Raw genomic sequence first — 8,894 nt, 5'->3', positions numbered from 1 at the left:
TGCCCCTCCCCTCCCCACCTACATACACAGAAGAGTGGATTCTGAGAGTGGGAGAGCTAGCCCTGATGGCACAAGCATGGGAGAGCTGGTCCTACCACTTGACAACTGTCACAGGCAGGAGAGCTGGCCCCACCCCTCACCTGGGCAAAACAGGAAGGTGGCTCTGGTGGCATGGTTGCAGGACAGCAGGCAGGCTGACCAATTCAGCTAGCACCCAGGCCCAGTTCCAGGCCGTTGAGTTGGTCCACCCCAACATCTGCTTCATTCATGAACTTCTGGAGCATGTGAAGGGGATGGTCCTGTACAATCAAAGCTGTAGTATCTCCATGACATAAGGCAGCAATAACATATCCAAGAGGAGTCCTGGTGAGGATCCAGTATTGATAATGTAACAGAAGCCAGAGGCCTTGAACCAGTTCAATGACTCATTGCAATGAACATTTGCAAGTAAAGTTGTTTGGGCAAAAGGGTACACTTTAGTGAGACACACCACAGCTTTCATGGTGAGATTTTTGTTTGTTTGTTTGTTTGTTTGTTTGTTTTCTTTTTCAGGGGAGGTTGCAAGGGTAGAGGGCAAATACGAATAAGTGGGGTTGGGGTGCATGATGAGAAATTCACAAAGAATCAAAAAGTTTTTTTTAAAAACCATTTATCAACAGATAGAGTCAGATGATGTGGTTTCTAAGTAACTACCTGATGACATTCTGTGAAATCTTGTCCTTGTCTGACTAACCTCATGGTTTCCTTTTGCCACAGACCAGTTGACATGTGCCTCTTTCTTTCAGAGACACAAGTGGAAATGTATGAAGAACTTTCTTAAATTTTATCATGATACACAGCAGGATTGGTTTGCAAATGAGGATTCACATTTGAATTGTGTGAGTAGATAAAATTATTTGCAATCAAACCAAACATTGATAATTTAAATACCCAGTTTTCAAAATTACTTTCAGATTGTAGGGGCTCAGTCTATTTCTACTTCCATACAAATGTCACTTCTGGAAAAGGGAATGAATGATGACAGGTGGAAAAGAGCAAGAAAAGAAAAATGGCAAGAAACATGAACAAGTTTGTGGCACTGTAAATTGCCCATAGTATATCAAAAACTTGGGCTGTTATACTTTTATATAAAAATTAAGTTCAACACTACACAAAAAATTTCTGACACGTGATTTAGAAACATACACCAATCAACAGCATGTTCACTGGTCTGTGGGTTGTTTTTTTTTTTTTAACAAACTTGTTGGTAACAATAGAAGAAGTCTGATCTAATTGCTCCAGCAGTACTTCTCAACCATTTCAAGATATGATGATTGTAGCCATTTGGTGCACTGTGATATATGGAAGTGACTGTTGACCACAACTTAAACTCTTTGGTGGCTATAGCCAGCACAAGTATGGCCAGAATGATTCAAGAATGCAGAAATGTCTGCCATAAATCAAACAGTGAAGGGGAAGATGAATAGGAATCTCACTTACACAACTTAAGTAAAACATAGCTCTCTAAACAGATAAAGATAGGTTTCTTCTGTATCCCAGAATCTAATCAATATTTATATATATAATTCACCTATTATTTGGCTTAAAAGGGCTTATTGGGTAATGCTATCATTTTTACTATTTTCTAGAGAGAAAATATTTTCCAGTTTCAAATAACTCTGGACTTTGGAATTATAACCTGTTTTTATGTTAAAAAAAAAAACATTTAAGTGGAAAATGCTGAAGGACACTGAACTTGATGTTGTATTTACATATTTATATCTGTAAAAGATAACGATTATAAATGCTTGTTTAAAAAGGAGAAGTGCAAATGTGAATTTAACAAGAAGTTGTAGATTTTCAACACTATACACAAACTCCTTTGTTACAAGTAAATATTTATGCTTCTAAAAAAAAAGAATGCAGAACTCATAGGACAAATATGCAGGTGTAAACCATCTGCAGCTCTTTGAAGAGAAACAACACACAGGACAATGTCTATTCAAGTCAATCCATCATCTCCTCGAAGGATTTGTGCATTTCTGGATGACTTGTAAAATAATTGTTAGAAAAAAGTTAGGGACCATGTAAGACTGTGAGTGGAAACTTAGGTTTAGGGTTTCTCCTCTGCTTTCCCCTCATCTATGCAATGTAGAAAGTAAAAGTTATAAAGCTTATATCTAAGGTATCAGCACTGAGTAGAAGTCACATAAATAATACATCCATTACCATTACAGGCTTTTCCTATTATTTTCAACAAGTTTGTTAAAGAAAATCCACATTACCAGATCGAGTGGGTGAAAAGCATTCAATCATGGTATTCATCATTTTCATTAAGCCAGAGAGATGTCAAGATTAGAAAATAACTTCTATGATGAAATATCAAGAATTAATGCCAGCTCTCACTTGGGGAAAGAACAACCTGGCATGTAGAGCAAAGCATCCTCCAAAGCACAAGGCACCTTGGCTGATTAATGACCCAGAGCTTCCTCATGGGGCTTGAGCAATCCACTCCTGATGAAACTTAGTTTTGACTTAGGCTCACTTCCATGACCAGGTATTTAAGAAGCCTGCTTCCCACCGCTGTCTCACTAAGTCCTGGACTCATCAGCTTGAGGTAGGATGGTGGACTGTTGTGGAAAATTAAGAGGGCATGACTGAAGTACTGAGATTCTTTCTTTGGGTATCACCAAAACTATTAGAAGGCTACTCTGGAGTCACAATGTAGGATGCAAGCCAAAGTCTTTCAATGGCTGAGGGAAGTGAGTGCATGCATTTACTCTTTGGCAAGAAGACTATTAAATAGCAATATTTAGCTTAAAAATATGAGTAGGCAGAAACTGAGAATAAGAGCAGAAATGCATTTATTGCAAAAGAAAATAAATGTAAGGAGCTGTAAAGATGTCTCAGCAGTAAGAGAATACTTGGTGCTTTTCCAGAGGATCCAAGTTTTGTTCTCAGCACCCATGTCGGGAAGCTCATGACTGCCTGTAACTCCAATTCTGGGGGGTCCAGTCCCTATTCCTGGCCTCCACTGGGAGCCCCACAAATATGGCATACACTCATATAGACACACAAATAAAAATAATTTTAGAAACTGATTTTTTACAGAGATAATGCTTAAAAGAGTACAGCTAGTATGCATCACTGGAAGTTTTTCATGGTCCTGCTTAACTGTCAAGAGAGGAGCGAGACAAGTGGCCCCTTAAACAATCTTAGTTGGAAGACTGTTCTATTTGTATGTAGGTAGCTATTGAGAAGGAGTCTGTGTGTTTGGGGGGTGGTGCAGAAGTTGAATGCTGTCTCTTTTCAGTTGGTTACTTTTTAAAGGTTTTATTTTCTTTCTTTGTATGACATACATGTGTACCTCGATATCAAATGGTTTTGTTATAAATAGATGACATTCACCAAGTAAACCCCGAGGAGGCATATTATGTCATTTGGAAGTCTACTTGACTGAGTAATGCAGTATCACGGGGTGATGGCTACATGCTGGAAGCTTAGATTGCAGGGTGTAATGGTGGCCCTGTGTGTATCAGTAGGTCTCTACCTTGCTCCTCACTCTTTCATTGCTGCTCCTGTGAAGTCTCTCCCTTCCTCTGACCTTCCATCTCCTTTGCTGTGGAATTAGTGGGGTAGGCTAGCTGGTGCATGTGTCACAGGCATTCTTTGATTTCTCTTTGTCGCCTTTCATAGTGTCAGCTCGTACGCTGACACTTCTGCTCAGACATTCATATCTGTGTACTCAAACAGTAGTCCTTGAGGGCATTGATATGTTGAGGTCAATTAGCATCTGAAACAGAAATACACAATCTTACCCAATTCCTGGCCAGTTAGAGGTGAGACAAGTCTCTCCTGACACTGACAAGTTCTAAATTGACGGTGAGGGTTATGGCACAAAGAGGAGATGGCTAGACACCGCAGACAGAATAACTAGCCACTGCAGCAGGAATAGTAGCTGAGGGGAGGAGCATTTTTGGAGATATTTGATGATAAAAATTTGTTCTTCATCTATAAATATAGTCAAAGTAATACATACATAGGAGCAAAAGTAAGAATAGAACCCAGATGTAAATACAAATAAATCATTAAAAATTATGTTATAAAAAAGAAAGTGTGGCAGGAACAATGGACCACCAGCTTCTCTCCACATGAAGGACACCAGCAGTTTCTTCTCAGTGTTCCAGAGGTCCTGGGTTCCTGAGGAAACCTGTCAGAGGAGTTGGTCTAAACTGTACCTGAATACATGTTGATAGGCACAGCTCATGTGGCTATAAAACATTTAATATTAGTACTTAGTATCTATGATGTTGCTTTCAAGACCATAATGGATCAAACATATCTTCCCTAAATAACTATTCTATTGCTGTTTTCCACTGGAATAACACACATGCATACTCCATTTCTAGGTATTTTGAGACAGTCTCTCAGTCTTCATCCTGGTTTCTCTTCCCTGCACCCTATATCTGGAGGTTCCTTATCAGCTGCTTTTGAACTAACCCAACCCATCCCTCCCCACATGCCTGTCAGAGCCTATGGCAAGCATCTTCTGATGTGACACTAGCTGTGAAGGGTTTCTCTCTCTTTAAAATTTCACAGTTTAATGCAGGCCTGTTTCCACCTGTGCTCTGACACAGCTGACCTGGCTGCTGTCTTCTCTTGGCTCCTAAGGCTACTGTTCCAAGCAGCCATCTCCCCATTCTGCTCAAATGTCTCCTGATTTTAAGGTATCTCAGTCTCTAGTCCTAGGTTGGACCCATCAGATAAAGTCTTTAGGAAATATGGCTAGTAATGAGTAGCGTTCTCACATTTTCTATGACGTAAATATGTAAAGCTTCTAGTGTGTCTGCACATACCATCTCCGGTTTAGTGAATATTCTACTACAACTCTCCATTTCTCCTTCTGTGTCTCTTTGGGTCTTTGTATCTTTAACATCTTTGCCTTTTTCTTTTTTTTCTTTTCTTTTTGTAAATTTTATCCAAAGTGCATGTATACATGTATACCAAATACAATCCTTGGTCAAAATTTCCACACTCAGAAATTAATAATTTATATTTAAAGCAATGAGGTGCAATTTAATCCTTTTCCTGGAAAAAAAAGAGTTCCAGAGACATATGTCTATCATGCTATTCCCAGGTTAATTTTATAGCTCAACATAGCACAGTTACATGAGCCATGTATTTCTTTTGCTAAGAACATATTAACAAAATATATTCACTAGAAATTTCCATTAGATCTTCAACTTGGTTTAATAGGTATCATTGGTATATATTGCATTTCTCAAAATTAATCAAATACTCCTTAGGAAAACTGTTGTGGCTATGGATCTCTTTAGACCACCAGTGTTAGCTAGGTACAGTGCCTTGGACACAGAAGGTGTTTACACCCAGGGCATTCCACCTCTGAGAATGTTCTGGGAACCTTTCTTTGAATGTGTGGCAAGAGTCAGGGCTGGAGAGATGGCTGAGCATCTAAGAGCACTAACTACTCTTCCAAAGGAACTAGGTTCAATTCCTACCACCCACAGGGTAGCTCACAACTGTCTGTAATTCTAGTTCCAAGGATCAGATACCCTCACACAGATATACATGCAGGAAGAACACCAATGTACATACAATAAAAATAAATAAATCATTAAAAATTATGTTATATAAAAGAAAGTGTGACAGGAAAAATGGACCAGACAAGCCCAGCTTTCCTCCACATGAAGAGAACTAGCAGTTACTTCTCAGTGTTCCAGGGTTCCTGGGTTCCTGAGGAAGCCTGTCAGAGGAATTGGTCTAAACTGTACCTGAAGGGATATAATCTTAACTCACTTAAAGGACACTTCTTTAAGGTATAGTGAGGGTCCCTGACCTTGACTGGACTTCATGACACCTCCAAGCATGCTGTCCTGAACTTTGGTCCTTCATTATTCCCATGACCCCTTCTCTTCATGGAGAAGACCACAGGTATTAAGATACCTCTCACCAAGTTCTGCCATTCTTTTCAACTACAAACCCAACTATCTAGACAGACACTGAGAGTCCAGCCACAGCATCCTCCACATTTGGCTTGCTTCTTCCAATCTACCCAGTATTGTTTGGATAGGGGACTGTGTGGTGATACTGGGAGATGTTATAACTCAAGATCTTCTCACCACCTCCCAAACAGCAGAAAGGCCTGATCATGACATCATACAGATGAAAAATTCTCATTCATTCTTTTTTGTTGTTCTTTCCTCTTCTCTCTCTTTCCTTTCTTTCATCTTTCTAGTTTTTAGAAGACTGTAATTGGTGAGGAAAAGACAGGCCTTAAGCAATGAAAACCGATGATCAATAATGCAAGGTTACCTGACTCGGAATGAAGAGCACGGTCTTCTTGGAGGATAAATAAAGAAAGACAACATTAAACAAGCATGCCACTTCTGGTTTTGAATAGGACTCTGGGAACTTATGTAAACAGAACTAACTCAGAGAATACTTTGCTCGTAATTCAGACACCAATTTAATAACCAGCTGTTGTCCTGAGCAAGCTGTATTAGTAAAACAGTCAAGTTTGTGTCTTTTTACAATGACCAATTTTATTAATTTATAAATAAATACAAATTTACCAGCTACATAAACTTTATTAGTTTTAACTCACCAATTTTTTATTAAGGGTTTTTTTATTCATTTTACATACCAACCACAGATCCCCTTCTCTTCCCTTTTCCCTTCCTACCCCTCCAACCTCCCCTCACAACCCACCCCCCATTCCCTCCAACAAGGTATGGCCTCCCACTGGGAGTCAGCAGAGCCTGCTACATTCAGTTTAGGCAGGCCCAAGCCTCTCCCCCTGCCTCAAGGCTGTGTGAGGTGTCCCACCATAGGTAGTGGGCTCCAAAAAGCCAACTCATGCACCAAAGATGGATCCTTATCCTACTGCCAGGGGCCCCTTAAGCAGATCAAGCTACACAACTGTTTAGCTTATGCAGAGGGCCTAGTCCAGTCCCATGGAGGCTCCACAGCTGTCGGTGGTTTGGTTGTCTCTGTAGGTTTCCCCATCATGATCTTGATGCCCTTTGCTCATAGAATCCCTTTTCCTTCTCTTTGACTGGACTCCCAGAGCTCAGCCTGGTGCTTGGCTGTGGATCTCTGCATCTGCTTCCATCAGTTACTGGGTGGAGGCTCTATGATGACAGTTAGGGTCTTCACCAATCTGATTACTGGGGTAAGCCAGTTCAGGCACCCTCTCCACTGTTGCTAGTAGTCTAAGCTGGCATCATCTTTGTGGATTCCTAGCAACTTCCCAAGCACCAGTTTCTCCCTATTCTCATGATGTCTCTCTCTATCATGGTATCTCTTTCATTGCTTTCCCACTCCATCTCTTTTCCAGCTCAAACATCCTATTCCCTTATGTTTTCATCCCCCATCCCCTACACGCCATTGCCCACCCCTCATCCCCAATTTACTCATGGAGATCTCATCTATTTCCCCTAATCAGGGTGATCCATGTGTCCCTCTTAGGGTCCTCCTTGTTAGCTAGCTTCTCTGGAGCTGTGGGTTGTAGTCTCATTATCCTTTGCTTTACATCTAGTATCCACATATTATGTTTGTCCTTCCGAGTCTGGGATACCTCACTCAGGATGATATATTCTAGTTCCATCCATTTGCCTGCTAATTTCATTATGTCATTTTTTTTTTTTTTTTTACTGCTGAGTGGTACTCCATTGTGTATACGTACCTCATTTTCTTTATCCATTCTTTGGTTGAGGGGCATCTAGGTTGTTAACAGGTTCTGGCTATTATGAATAATGCTGCTGTGAACATAGCTGAGCATGTGTTCTTGTGGTATAATTGAGCATTCCTTGGGTATATTCCCAAGACTGGTATAGCTGGGTCTTGAGGAAGATTAATTTCTAATTTTCTGAGAAACCACCATACTGATTTCCAAAGTGGCTGTACAAGTTTGCATTCCCACCAACAGTGCAGAAGTGTTCCCTTACTCTGAATCCTCTCCAACATAAGCTGTATTAGTGTTTTTGATCTTAGCCATTCTGACAGGTATAAGATGGTATCCCAGAGTCATTTTGACTTGCAATTACCTGATGACTAAGGATATTGAGCAATTCCTTAAATGTCTTTTGACTATTTGAGAGTCTTCTGTTGAAAATTCTCATTTAGCTCTGTAGCCCACTTTTTAATTGGATTGTTTGGTATTTTGATGTCTAGTTTTTTGAATTCTTTATACATTTTGGATATTAACCCTCTTTCAGATGTGGGACTGGTGAAGATCTTTTCTATTCTGTAGGTTGTTGTTTCATCTTGTTCACTGTGTCCTTTGCTCTACAAAAGCTTCTCAGTTTCAGGAGGTCCCATTTATTAATTGTTGCTCTCAGTGTCTGTGCTACTGGTGTTATATTTAAGAAATGGTCTCCTGTGCCAATGCGTTCAAGACTACTTCCTACTTTCTCTTCTAACTGGTTCAGTGTAACTGGATTTATGTTTAAGTCTTTGATCCACTTGGACTTGAGTTTTGTGCCTGGCAATAGATATGGATCTATTTGTAATCTTCTACATGTTGACATCCAGTTATTCCAGCATCTTTTGTTGAAGATGCGTTCTTTTTTCCATTGTACAGTTTTGGATTCTTTGTCAAAAATAAGGTGTTCATAGGTGTGTGGATTAATGTCAGGGTCTTCAATTCAATTCCATTGGTCCACATGTCAGTTTTTATGCCAATACCAATCTGTTTTTATTACTATAGCTCTATAGTAAAGCTTGAGGTCAGGAATAGTGATGCCTCCAGAGGTTGCTTTATTGTACAGCATTGTTTTAGCTCTCCTGGGTTTTTGTTTGTTTGTTTGTTTATCCATATGAAGTTGGGTATTGTTCTTTCCAGGTCTGTGAAGAATTGTATTGGGATTTTGATGGGGAGTGCATTGAATCTGTAG

The sequence above is a fragment of the Peromyscus californicus genome, unplaced genomic scaffold (genome assembly GCF_007827085.1).
Source record: "Peromyscus californicus insignis strain IS unplaced genomic scaffold, ASM782708v3 Scaffold_12__1_contigs__length_115047231, whole genome shotgun sequence".
In the NCBI taxonomy this organism is placed as follows: Eukaryota; Metazoa; Chordata; class Mammalia; order Rodentia; family Cricetidae; genus Peromyscus; species Peromyscus californicus.
The sequence above is the reverse complement of the archived record's forward strand: the minus strand, read 5'-3'. Positions refer to the sequence as shown.